This window comes from Anomaloglossus baeobatrachus, unplaced genomic scaffold, assembly GCF_048569485.1.
Source record: "Anomaloglossus baeobatrachus isolate aAnoBae1 unplaced genomic scaffold, aAnoBae1.hap1 Scaffold_3362, whole genome shotgun sequence".
Lineage (NCBI taxonomy): Eukaryota > Metazoa > Chordata > Amphibia > Anura > Aromobatidae > Anomaloglossus > Anomaloglossus baeobatrachus.
The window spans coordinates 83-13,192 of record NW_027442738.1 but is presented as its reverse complement, the minus strand read 5'-3'; the positions used below and the strand labels follow the sequence as shown (position 1 = coordinate 13,192).

Genomic DNA, 13,110 nt, shown 5'->3' with positions numbered 1-13,110 from the left:
GAGTTCTGCTTTTGGAAACTGGGTTAAGAAGGGGTGCACCGTTCCTGGAGGTACTGCAATACCAGGTCAATGCGTGGAGTGGACAGAGCAAGCTCTTTTTCCATCTCCCTGTTCTAAAAATCCATTTAATATATGGTCCCCAGATAGGGGACGTATCAGATATTAAACTGATAAGAACAGATACTACACTTGATCTTAGCCAAAAGGCCGAGAAGCGATAACCAGAATTGGTTTGGGCCTCGAGTGGCACCCTGGCCTATGCCGGACACATCTTAGGGAGAGAGAGCGAGAGGGAGACAAACCCACGCCTACACAAGACATTTTGTCACCCAAGCCAACCCTTGAAAAGGCTGCTTTGCAGAGCCAAAACAAGAAGAATGGTGCGTTTTGCAGCCGCCGCCCACTGCAATGAATCTGAATAACTCCTCCTTTAGGGCGCAAGCAACTCCCCTCCCCCTTGCAGTCTTTCCAATTCACGATACAAAAAGACGGACAGGACAGGTTGCCTGACTTTCCGTCACTGCCACCCTTTGCCATCCTTACCCGTAGAAAGCCCTTTCATCATCCCCAAACCCTAATCTTTTCCCTTTCCTTCCCAGCCCCCAAACCCTGCCCTCTGTACCTTTCTCACCACCCGCTTCCCTTCTCCTGTCATCCCCCTACCACCCGGGAAAAAAAGAGATTGCCCCCTCCTTCCACTAGCCCACCCTCCCACCCAAAGAACAACTTCTTCTGCGCAGCTTGTTTTCTAGGCAGCAGCGCTATTGTGATGTCATCGGGGGGCATTGTGACAAGCCGCCAGTGTTCCGTCTCTTCATGTTGTGCACAGTTCAAACGGAAAATACATCAACAGGCAGACTACAGAAAAGCTTACTATCAAAGGTTAGAGGGGGGCTTTCTCAGAGGGCTTTTTACAGTTTTTCTATTCCCAATTAGCCGTTTAAGTGTACTTATTGAAAGTAGTAATTCTTTCATAGGCCGCCCTTTCTTAGTATTTGACGTTCCTTATATTGCGGTATGAGGCTTCGCAGTAGGTTGCAAACATTCATCACCCATGACTGTCCCCAATTGAGCTCAGAAGCTCAATGTCTATCATGACCTCTCTTTTAGAATGTCCAAGAGCAAGCAAACTATTCCTCCAGGAGAGGGCGCCAACAGACTACTAAAGAGATCATCATTACTCAAAGAAAACCCCAAAAACCAATGCATGATAGGAATAAACAGGTAACTTTCTTTGGAGTGGAAGCGGAGAGATCGCACCAGATGCCAATTCTAGATGTTATCACACCTGTGGTCACTGCAGCAGCAGGTGAATCCACTTTGTCCAAAAGGGATCTATTCCATTCAATTGCAAATGATCTAGATAAGACAGAGAACTGCAGCACGGGGACATAGCCGAGTTGGTCAGGTTGAGTGGTGATGAGTTTGCTATTTGGATGAATAAAGAAAGTCAAAAGTGTGAAAGATAAAAAACAAAAGGAGGAAGTGTGAAAAGTGAATGGGCCAAATTGAGGTGCATATGAAGACGTATGCTTTCTTCCAATTCATTAAATCGGGCTAATATGAATCAGGTGAATTGAGTTCTGCTTTTGGAAACTGGGTTAAGAAGGGGTGCACCGTTCCTGGAGGTACTGCAATACCAGGTCAATGCGTGGAGTGGACAGAGCAAGCTCTTTTTCCATCTCCCTGTTCTAAAAATCCATTTAATATATGGTCCCCAGATAGGGGACGTATCAGATATTAAACTGATAAGAACAGATACTACACTTGATCTTAGCCAAAAGGCCGAGAAGCGATAACCAGAATTGGTTTGGGCCTCGAGTGGCACCCTGGCCTATGCCGGACACATCTTAGGGAGAGAGAGCGAGAGGGAGACAAACCCACGCCTACACAAGACATTTTGTCACCCAAGCCAACCCTTGAAAAGGCTGCTTTGCAGAGCCAAAACAAGAAGAATGGTGCGTTTTGCAGCCGCCGCCCACTGCAATGAATCTGAATAACTCCTCCTTTAGGGCGCAAGCAACTCCCCTCCCCCTTGCAGTCTTTCCAATTCACGATACAAAAAGACGGACAGGACAGGTTGCCTGACTTTCCGTCACTGCCACCCTTTGCCATCCTTACCCGTAGAAAGCCCTTTCATCATCCCCAAACCCTAATCTTTTCCCTTTCCTTCCCAGCCCCCAAACCCTGCCCTCTGTACCTTTCTCACCACCCGCTTCCCTTCTCCTGTCATCCCCCTACCACCCGGGAAAAAAAGAGATTGCCCCCTCCTTCCACTAGCCCACCCTCCCACCCAAAGAACAACTTCTTCTGCGCAGCTTGTTTTCTAGGCAGCAGCGCTATTGTGATGTCATCGGGGGGCATTGTGACAAGCCGCCAGTGTTCCGTCTCTTCATGTTGTGCACAGTTCAAACGGAAAATACATCAACAGGCAGACTACAGAAAAGCTTACTATCAAAGGTTAGAGGGGGGCTTTCTCAGAGGGCTTTTTACAGTTTTTCTATTCCCAATTAGCCGTTTAAGTGTACTTATTGAAAGTAGTAATTCTTTCATAGGCCGCCCTTTCTTAGTATTTGACGTTCCTTATATTGCGGTATGAGGCTTCGCAGTAGGTTGCAAACATTCATCACCCATGACTGTCCCCAATTGAGCTCAGAAGCTCAATGTCTATCATGACCTCTCTTTTAGAATGTCCAAGAGCAAGCAAACTATTCCTCCAGGAGAGGGCGCCAACAGACTACTAAAGAGATCATCATTACTCAAAGAAAACCCCAAAAACCAATGCATGATAGGAATAAACAGGTAACTTTCTTTGGAGTGGAAGCGGAGAGATCGCACCAGATGCCAATTCTAGATGTTATCACACCTGTGGTCACTGCAGCAGCAGGTGAATCCACTTTGTCCAAAAGGGATCTATTCCATTCAATTGCAAATGATCTAGATAAGACAGAGAACTGCAGCACGGGGACATAGCCGAGTTGGTCAGGTTGAGTGGTGATGAGTTTGCTATTTGGATGAATAAAGAAAGTCAAAAGTGTGAAAGATAAAAAACAAAAGGAGGAAGTGTGAAAAGTGAATGGGCCAAATTGAGGTGCATATGAAGACGTATGCTTTCTTCCAATTCATTAAATCGGGCTAATATGAATCAGGTGAATTGAGTTCTGCTTTTGGAAACTGGGTTAAGAAGGGGTGCACCGTTCCTGGAGGTACTGCAATACCAGGTCAATGCGTGGAGTGGACAGAGCAAGCTCTTTTTCCATCTCCCTGTTCTAAAAATCCATTTAATATATGGTCCCCAGATAGGGGACGTATCAGATATTAAACTGATAAGAACAGATACTACACTTGATCTTAGCCAAAAGGCCGAGAAGCGATAACCAGAATTGGTTTGGGCCTCGAGTGGCACCCTGGCCTATGCCGGACACATCTTAGGGAGAGAGAGCGAGAGGGAGACAAACCCACGCCTACACAAGACATTTTGTCACCCAAGCCAACCCTTGAAAAGGCTGCTTTGCAGAGCCAAAACAAGAAGAATGGTGCGTTTTGCAGCCGCCGCCCACTGCAATGAATCTGAATAACTCCTCCTTTAGGGCGCAAGCAACTCCCCTCCCCCTTGCAGTCTTTCCAATTCACGATACAAAAAGACGGACAGGACAGGTTGCCTGACTTTCCGTCACTGCCACCCTTTGCCATCCTTACCCGTAGAAAGCCCTTTCATCATCCCCAAACCCTAATCTTTTCCCTTTCCTTCCCAGCCCCCAAACCCTGCCCTCTGTACCTTTCTCACCACCCGCTTCCCTTCTCCTGTCATCCCCCTACCACCCGGGAAAAAAAGAGATTGCCCCCTCCTTCCACTAGCCCACCCTCCCACCCAAAGAACAACTTCTTCTGCGCAGCTTGTTTTCTAGGCAGCAGCGCTATTGTGATGTCATCGGGGGGCATTGTGACAAGCCGCCAGTGTTCCGTCTCTTCATGTTGTGCACAGTTCAAACGGAAAATACATCAACAGGCAGACTACAGAAAAGCTTACTATCAAAGGTTAGAGGGGGGCTTTCTCAGAGGGCTTTTTACAGTTTTTCTATTCCCAATTAGCCGTTTAAGTGTACTTATTGAAAGTAGTAATTCTTTCATAGGCCGCCCTTTCTTAGTATTTGACGTTCCTTATATTGCGGTATGAGGCTTCGCAGTAGGTTGCAAACATTCATCACCCATGACTGTCCCCAATTGAGCTCAGAAGCTCAATGTCTATCATGACCTCTCTTTTAGAATGTCCAAGAGCAAGCAAACTATTCCTCCAGGAGAGGGCGCCAACAGACTACTAAAGAGATCATCATTACTCAAAGAAAACCCCAAAAACCAATGCATGATAGGAATAAACAGGTAACTTTCTTTGGAGTGGAAGCGGAGAGATCGCACCAGATGCCAATTCTAGATGTTATCACACCTGTGGTCACTGCAGCAGCAGGTGAATCCACTTTGTCCAAAAGGGATCTATTCCATTCAATTGCAAATGATCTAGATAAGACAGAGAACTGCAGCACGGGGACATAGCCGAGTTGGTCAGGTTGAGTGGTGATGAGTTTGCTATTTGGATGAATAAAGAAAGTCAAAAGTGTGAAAGATAAAAAACAAAAGGAGGAAGTGTGAAAAGTGAATGGGCCAAATTGAGGTGCATATGAAGACGTATGCTTTCTTCCAATTCATTAAATCGGGCTAATATGAATCAGGTGAATTGAGTTCTGCTTTTGGAAACTGGGTTAAGAAGGGGTGCACCGTTCCTGGAGGTACTGCAATACCAGGTCAATGCGTGGAGTGGACAGAGCAAGCTCTTTTTCCATCTCCCTGTTCTAAAAATCCATTTAATATATGGTCCCCAGATAGGGGACGTATCAGATATTAAACTGATAAGAACAGATACTACACTTGATCTTAGCCAAAAGGCCGAGAAGCGATAACCAGAATTGGTTTGGGCCTCGAGTGGCACCCTGGCCTATGCCGGACACATCTTAGGGAGAGAGAGCGAGAGGGAGACAAACCCACGCCTACACAAGACATTTTGTCACCCAAGCCAACCCTTGAAAAGGCTGCTTTGCAGAGCCAAAACAAGAAGAATGGTGCGTTTTGCAGCCGCCGCCCACTGCAATGAATCTGAATAACTCCTCCTTTAGGGCGCAAGCAACTCCCCTCCCCCTTGCAGTCTTTCCAATTCACGATACAAAAAGACGGACAGGACAGGTTGCCTGACTTTCCGTCACTGCCACCCTTTGCCATCCTTACCCGTAGAAAGCCCTTTCATCATCCCCAAACCCTAATCTTTTCCCTTTCCTTCCCAGCCCCCAAACCCTGCCCTCTGTACCTTTCTCACCACCCGCTTCCCTTCTCCTGTCATCCCCCTACCACCCGGGAAAAAAAGAGATTGCCCCCTCCTTCCACTAGCCCATCCTCCCACCCAAAGAACAACTTCTTCTGCGCAGCTTGTTTTCTAGGCAGCAGCGCTATTGTGATGTCATCGGGGGGCATTGTGACAAGCCGCCAGTGTTCCGTCTCTTCATGTTGTGCACAGTTCAAACGGAAAATACATCAACAGGCAGACTACAGAAAAGCTTACTATCAAAGGTTAGAGGGGGGCTTTCTCAGAGGGCTTTTTACAGTTTTTCTATTCCCAATTAGCCGTTTAAGTGTACTTATTGAAAGTAGTAATTCTTTCATAGGCCGCCCTTTCTTAGTATTTGACGTTCCTTATATTGCGGTATGAGGCTTCGCAGTAGGTTGCAAACATTCATCACCCATGACTGTCCCCAATTGAGCTCAGAAGCTCAATGTCTATCATGACCTCTCTTTTAGAATGTCCAAGAGCAAGCAAACTATTCCTCCAGGAGAGGGCGCCAACAGACTACTAAAGAGATCATCATTACTCAAAGAAAACCCCAAAAACCAATGCATGATAGGAATAAACAGGTAACTTTCTTTGGAGTGGAAGCGGAGAGATCGCACCAGATGCCAATTCTAGATGTTATCACACCTGTGGTCACTGCAGCAGCAGGTGAATCCACTTTGTCCAAAAGGGATCTATTCCATTCAATTGCAAATGATCTAGATAAGACAGAGAACTGCAGCACGGGGACATAGCCGAGTTGGTCAGGTTGAGTGGTGATGAGTTTGCTATTTGGATGAATAAAGAAAGTCAAAAGTGTGAAAGATAAAAAACAAAAGGAGGAAGTGTGAAAAGTGAATGGGCCAAATTGAGGTGCATATGAAGACGTATGCTTTCTTCCAATTCATTAAATCGGGCTAATATGAATCAGGTGAATTGAGTTCTGCTTTTGGAAACTGGGTTAAGAAGGGGTGCACCGTTCCTGGAGGTACTGCAATACCAGGTCAATGCGTGGAGTGGACAGAGCAAGCTCTTTTTCCATCTCCCTGTTCTAAAAATCCATTTAATATATGGTCCCCAGATAGGGGACGTATCAGATATTAAACTGATAAGAACAGATACTACACTTGATCTTAGCCAAAAGGCCGAGAAGCGATAACCAGAATTGGTTTGGGCCTCGAGTGGCACCCTGGCCTATGCCGGACACATCTTAGGGAGAGAGAGCGAGAGGGAGACAAACCCACGCCTACACAAGACATTTTGTCACCCAAGCCAACCCTTGAAAAGGCTGCTTTGCAGAGCCAAAACAAGAAGAATGGTGCGTTTTGCAGCCGCCGCCCACTGCAATGAATCTGAATAACTCCTCCTTTAGGGCGCAAGCAACTCCCCTCCCCCTTGCAGTCTTTCCAATTCACGATACAAAAAGACGGACAGGACAGGTTGCCTGACTTTCCGTCACTGCCACCCTTTGCCATCCTTACCCGTAGAAAGCCCTTTCATCATCCCCAAACCCTAATCTTTTCCCTTTCCTTCCCAGCCCCCAAACCCTGCCCTCTGTACCTTTCTCACCACCCGCTTCCCTTCTCCTGTCATCCCCCTACCACCCGGGAAAAAAAGAGATTGCCCCCTCCTTCCACTAGCCCACCCTCCCACCCAAAGAACAACTTCTTCTGCGCAGCTTGTTTTCTAGGCAGCAGCGCTATTGTGATGTCATCGGGGGGCATTGTGACAAGCCGCCAGTGTTCCGTCTCTTCATGTTGTGCACAGTTCAAACGGAAAATACATCAACAGGCAGACTACAGAAAAGCTTACTATCAAAGGTTAGAGGGGGGCTTTCTCAGAGGGCTTTTTACAGTTTTTCTATTCCCAATTAGCCGTTTAAGTGTACTTATTGAAAGTAGTAATTCTTTCATAGGCCGCCCTTTCTTAGTATTTGACGTTCCTTATATTGCGGTATGAGGCTTCGCAGTAGGTTGCAAACATTCATCACCCATGACTGTCCCCAATTGAGCTCAGAAGCTCAATGTCTATCATGACCTCTCTTTTAGAATGTCCAAGAGCAAGCAAACTATTCCTCCAGGAGAGGGCGCCAACAGACTACTAAAGAGATCATCATTACTCAAAGAAAACCCCAAAAACCAATGCATGATAGGAATAAACAGGTAACTTTCTTTGGAGTGGAAGCGGAGAGATCGCACCAGATGCCAATTCTAGATGTTATCACACCTGTGGTCACTGCAGCAGCAGGTGAATCCACTTTGTCCAAAAGGGATCTATTCCATTCAATTGCAAATGATCTAGATAAGACAGAGAACTGCAGCACGGGGACATAGCCGAGTTGGTCAGGTTGAGTGGTGATGAGTTTGCTATTTGGATGAATAAAGAAAGTCAAAAGTGTGAAAGATAAAAAACAAAAGGAGGAAGTGTGAAAAGTGAATGGGCCAAATTGAGGTGCATATGAAGACGTATGCTTTCTTCCAATTCATTAAATCGGGCTAATATGAATCAGGTGAATTGAGTTCTGCTTTTGGAAACTGGGTTAAGAAGGGGTGCACCGTTCCTGGAGGTACTGCAATACCAGGTCAATGCGTGGAGTGGACAGAGCAAGCTCTTTTTCCATCTCCCTGTTCTAAAAATCCATTTAATATATGGTCCCCAGATAGGGGACGTATCAGATATTAAACTGATAAGAACAGATACTACACTTGATCTTAGCCAAAAGGCCGAGAAGCGATAACCAGAATTGGTTTGGGCCTCGAGTGGCACCCTGGCCTATGCCGGACACATCTTAGGGAGAGAGAGCGAGAGGGAGACAAACCCACGCCTACACAAGACATTTTGTCACCCAAGCCAACCCTTGAAAAGGCTGCTTTGCAGAGCCAAAACAAGAAGAATGGTGCGTTTTGCAGCCGCCGCCCACTGCAATGAATCTGAATAACTCCTCCTTTAGGGCGCAAGCAACTCCCCTCCCCCTTGCAGTCTTTCCAATTCACGATACAAAAAGACGGACAGGACAGGTTGCCTGACTTTCCGTCACTGCCACCCTTTGCCATCCTTACCCGTAGAAAGCCCTTTCATCATCCCCAAACCCTAATCTTTTCCCTTTCCTTCCCAGCCCCCAAACCCTGCCCTCTGTACCTTTCTCACCACCCGCTTCCCTTCTCCTGTCATCCCCCTACCACCCGGGAAAAAAAGAGATTGCCCCCTCCTTCCACTAGCCCACCCTCCCACCCAAAGAACAACTTCTTCTGCGCAGCTTGTTTTCTAGGCAGCAGCGCTATTGTGATGTCATCGGGGGGCATTGTGACAAGCCGCCAGTGTTCCGTCTCTTCATGTTGTGCACAGTTCAAACGGAAAATACATCAACAGGCAGACTACAGAAAAGCTTACTATCAAAGGTTAGAGGGGGGCTTTCTCAGAGGGCTTTTTACAGTTTTTCTATTCCCAATTAGCCGTTTAAGTGTACTTATTGAAAGTAGTAATTCTTTCATAGGCCGCCCTTTCTTAGTATTTGACGTTCCTTATATTGCGGTATGAGGCTTCGCAGTAGGTTGCAAACATTCATCACCCATGACTGTCCCCAATTGAGCTCAGAAGCTCAATGTCTATCATGACCTCTCTTTTAGAATGTCCAAGAGCAAGCAAACTATTCCTCCAGGAGAGGGCGCCAACAGACTACTAAAGAGATCATCATTACTCAAAGAAAACCCCAAAAACCAATGCATGATAGGAATAAACAGGTAACTTTCTTTGGAGTGGAAGCGGAGAGATCGCACCAGATGCCAATTCTAGATGTTATCACACCTGTGGTCACTGCAGCAGCAGGTGAATCCACTTTGTCCAAAAGGGATCTATTCCATTCAATTGCAAATGATCTAGATAAGACAGAGAACTGCAGCACGGGGACATAGCCGAGTTGGTCAGGTTGAGTGGTGATGAGTTTGCTATTTGGATGAATAAAGAAAGTCAAAAGTGTGAAAGATAAAAAACAAAAGGAGGAAGTGTGAAAAGTGAATGGGCCAAATTGAGGTGCATATGAAGACGTATGCTTTCTTCCAATTCATTAAATCGGGCTAATATGAATCAGGTGAATTGAGTTCTGCTTTTGGAAACTGGGTTAAGAAGGGGTGCACCGTTCCTGGAGGTACTGCAATACCAGGTCAATGCGTGGAGTGGACAGAGCAAGCTCTTTTTCCATCTCCCTGTTCTAAAAATCCATTTAATATATGGTCCCCAGATAGGGGACGTATCAGATATTAAACTGATAAGAACAGATACTACACTTGATCTTAGCCAAAAGGCCGAGAAGCGATAACCAGAATTGGTTTGGGCCTCGAGTGGCACCCTGGCCTATGCCGGACACATCTTAGGGAGAGAGAGCGAGAGGGAGACAAACCCACGCCTACACAAGACATTTTGTCACCCAAGCCAACCCTTGAAAAGGCTGCTTTGCAGAGCCAAAACAAGAAGAATGGTGCGTTTTGCAGCCGCCGCCCACTGCAATGAATCTGAATAACTCCTCCTTTAGGGCGCAAGCAACTCCCCTCCCCCTTGCAGTCTTTCCAATTCACGATACAAAAAGACGGACAGGACAGGTTGCCTGACTTTCCGTCACTGCCACCCTTTGCCATCCTTACCCGTAGAAAGCCCTTTCATCATCCCCAAACCCTAATCTTTTCCCTTTCCTTCCCAGCCCCCAAACCCTGCCCTCTGTACCTTTCTCACCACCCGCTTCCCTTCTCCTGTCATCCCCCTACCACCCGGGAAAAAAAGAGATTGCCCCCTCCTTCCACTAGCCCACCCTCCCACCCAAAGAACAACTTCTTCTGCGCAGCTTGTTTTCTAGGCAGCAGCGCTATTGTGATGTCATCGGGGGGCATTGTGACAAGCCGCCAGTGTTCCGTCTCTTCATGTTGTGCACAGTTCAAACGGAAAATACATCAACAGGCAGACTACAGAAAAGCTTACTATCAAAGGTTAGAGGGGGGCTTTCTCAGAGGGCTTTTTACAGTTTTTCTATTCCCAATTAGCCGTTTAAGTGTACTTATTGAAAGTAGTAATTCTTTCATAGGCCGCCCTTTCTTAGTATTTGACGTTCCTTATATTGCGGTATGAGGCTTCGCAGTAGGTTGCAAACATTCATCACCCATGACTGTCCCCAATTGAGCTCAGAAGCTCAATGTCTATCATGACCTCTCTTTTAGAATGTCCAAGAGCAAGCAAACTATTCCTCCAGGAGAGGGCGCCAACAGACTACTAAAGAGATCATCATTACTCAAAGAAAACCCCAAAAACCAATGCATGATAGGAATAAACAGGTAACTTTCTTTGGAGTGGAAGCGGAGAGATCGCACCAGATGCCAATTCTAGATGTTATCACACCTGTGGTCACTGCAGCAGCAGGTGAATCCACTTTGTCCAAAAGGGATCTATTCCATTCAATTGCAAATGATCTAGATAAGACAGAGAACTGCAGCACGGGGACATAGCCGAGTTGGTCAGGTTGAGTGGTGATGAGTTTGCTATTTGGATGAATAAAGAAAGTCAAAAGTGTGAAAGATAAAAAACAAAAGGAGGAAGTGTGAAAAGTGAATGGGCCAAATTGAGGTGCATATGAAGACGTATGCTTTCTTCCAATTCATTAAATCGGGCTAATATGAATCAGGTGAATTGAGTTCTGCTTTTGGAAACTGGGTTAAGAAGGGGTGCACCGTTCCTGGAGGTACTGCAATACCAGGTCAATGCGTGGAGTGGACAGAGCAAGCTCTTTTTCCATCTCCCTGTTCTAAAAATCCATTTAATATATGGTCCCCAGATAGGGGACGTATCAGATATTAAACTGATAAGAACAGATACTACACTTGATCTTAGCCAAAAGGCCGAGAAGCGATAACCAGAATTGGTTTGGGCCTCGAGTGGCACCCTGGCCTATGCCGGACACATCTTAGGGAGAGAGAGCGAGAGGGAGACAAACCCACGCCTACACAAGACATTTTGTCACCCAAGCCAACCCTTGAAAAGGCTGCTTTGCAGAGCCAAAACAAGAAGAATGGTGCGTTTTGCAGCCGCCGCCCACTGCAATGAATCTGAATAACTCCTCCTTTAGGGCGCAAGCAACTCCCCTCCCCCTTGCAGTCTTTCCAATTCACGATACAAAAAGACGGACAGGACAGGTTGCCTGACTTTCCGTCACTGCCACCCTTTGCCATCCTTACCCGTAGAAAGCCCTTTCATCATCCCCAAACCCTAATCTTTTCCCTTTCCTTCCCAGCCCCCAAACCCTGCCCTCTGTACCTTTCTCACCACCCGCTTCCCTTCTCCTGTCATCCCCCTACCACCCGGGAAAAAAAGAGATTGCCCCCTCCTTCCACTAGCCCACCCTCCCACCCAAAGAACAACTTCTTCTGCGCAGCTTGTTTTCTAGGCAGCAGCGCTATTGTGATGTCATCGGGGGGCATTGTGACAAGCCGCCAGTGTTCCGTCTCTTCATGTTGTGCACAGTTCAAACGGAAAATACATCAACAGGCAGACTACAGAAAAGCTTACTATCAAAGGTTAGAGGGGGGCTTTCTCAGAGGGCTTTTTACAGTTTTTCTATTCCCAATTAGCCGTTTAAGTGTACTTATTGAAAGTAGTAATTCTTTCATAGGCCGCCCTTTCTTAGTATTTGACGTTCCTTATATTGCGGTATGAGGCTTCGCAGTAGGTTGCAAACATTCATCACCCATGACTGTCCCCAATTGAGCTCAGAAGCTCAATGTCTATCATGACCTCTCTTTTAGAATGTCCAAGAGCAAGCAAACTATTCCTCCAGGAGAGGGCGCCAACAGACTACTAAAGAGATCATCATTACTCAAAGAAAACCCCAAAAACCAATGCATGATAGGAATAAACAGGTAACTTTCTTTGGAGTGGAAGCGGAGAGATCGCACCAGATGCCAATTCTAGATGTTATCACACCTGTGGTCACTGCAGCAGCAGGTGAATCCACTTTGTCCAAAAGGGATCTATTCCATTCAATTGCAAATGATCTAGATAAGACAGAGAACTGCAGCACGGGGACATAGCCGAGTTGGTCAGGTTGAGTGGTGATGAGTTTGCTATTTGGATGAATAAAGAAAGTCAAAAGTGTGAAAGATAAAAAACAAAAGGAGGAAGTGTGAAAAGTGAATGGGCCAAATTGAGGTGCATATGAAGACGTATGCTTTCTTCCAATTCATTAAATCGGGCTAATATGAATCAGGTGAATTGAGTTCTGCTTTTGGAAACTGGGTTAAGAAGGGGTGCACCGTTCCTGGAGGTACTGCAATACCAGGTCAATGCGTGGAGTGGACAGAGCAAGCTCTTTTTCCATCTCCCTGTTCTAAAAATCCATTTAATATATGGTCCCCAGATAGGGGACGTATCAGATATTAAACTGATAAGAACAGATACTACACTTGATCTTAGCCAAAAGGCCGAGAAGCGATAACCAGAATTGGTTTGGGCCTCGAGTGGCACCCTGGCCTATGCCGGACACATCTTAGGGAGAGAGAGCGAGAGGGAGACAAACCCACGCCTACACAAGACATTTTGTCACCCAAGCCAACCCTTGAAAAGGCTGCTTTGCAGAGCCAAAACAAGAAGAATGGTGCGTTTTGCAGCCGCCGCCCACTGCAATGAATCTGAATAACTCCTCCTTTAGGGCGCAAGCAACTCCCCTCCCCCTTGCAGTCTTTCCAATTCACGATACAAAA

At 46.4% G+C, this 13,110-nt stretch overlaps 9 non-coding genes across 9 annotated transcripts; all 9 read right to left on the bottom strand.

The window, feature by feature from the left end:
* Positions 1-28: 28 nt before the first annotated feature.
* LOC142271336 (U2 spliceosomal RNA) lies at positions 29-219 on the bottom strand. Its single transcript, XR_012736402.1, has one exon. It is a non-coding gene; the product is annotated as a U2 spliceosomal RNA (small nuclear RNA).
* A 1,387-nt stretch (positions 220-1,606) lies between these two features.
* On the bottom strand, positions 1,607-1,797 carry LOC142271335 (U2 spliceosomal RNA). The gene has a single exon (XR_012736401.1). It is a non-coding gene; the product is annotated as a U2 spliceosomal RNA (small nuclear RNA).
* A 1,387-nt stretch (positions 1,798-3,184) lies between these two features.
* On the bottom strand, positions 3,185-3,375 carry LOC142271334 (U2 spliceosomal RNA). The gene has a single exon (XR_012736400.1). It is a non-coding gene; the product is annotated as a U2 spliceosomal RNA (small nuclear RNA).
* A 1,387-nt stretch (positions 3,376-4,762) lies between these two features.
* On the bottom strand, positions 4,763-4,953 carry LOC142271333 (U2 spliceosomal RNA). Its single transcript, XR_012736399.1, has one exon. It is a non-coding gene; the product is annotated as a U2 spliceosomal RNA (small nuclear RNA).
* Positions 4,954-6,340: 1,387 nt separating this feature from the next.
* On the bottom strand, positions 6,341-6,531 carry LOC142271381 (U2 spliceosomal RNA). The gene has a single exon (XR_012736442.1). It is a non-coding gene; the product is annotated as a U2 spliceosomal RNA (small nuclear RNA).
* Positions 6,532-7,918: 1,387 nt separating this feature from the next.
* Positions 7,919-8,109, bottom strand: LOC142271369 (U2 spliceosomal RNA). The gene has a single exon (XR_012736431.1). It is a non-coding gene; the product is annotated as a U2 spliceosomal RNA (small nuclear RNA).
* A 1,387-nt stretch (positions 8,110-9,496) lies between these two features.
* Positions 9,497-9,687, bottom strand: LOC142271356 (U2 spliceosomal RNA). The gene has a single exon (XR_012736420.1). It is a non-coding gene; the product is annotated as a U2 spliceosomal RNA (small nuclear RNA).
* A 1,387-nt stretch (positions 9,688-11,074) lies between these two features.
* LOC142271344 (U2 spliceosomal RNA) lies at positions 11,075-11,265 on the bottom strand. The gene has a single exon (XR_012736409.1). It is a non-coding gene; the product is annotated as a U2 spliceosomal RNA (small nuclear RNA).
* Positions 11,266-12,652: 1,387 nt separating this feature from the next.
* LOC142271329 (U2 spliceosomal RNA) lies at positions 12,653-12,843 on the bottom strand. Its single transcript, XR_012736396.1, has one exon. It is a non-coding gene; the product is annotated as a U2 spliceosomal RNA (small nuclear RNA).
* Between the last annotated feature and the right edge of the window lie 267 nt (positions 12,844-13,110).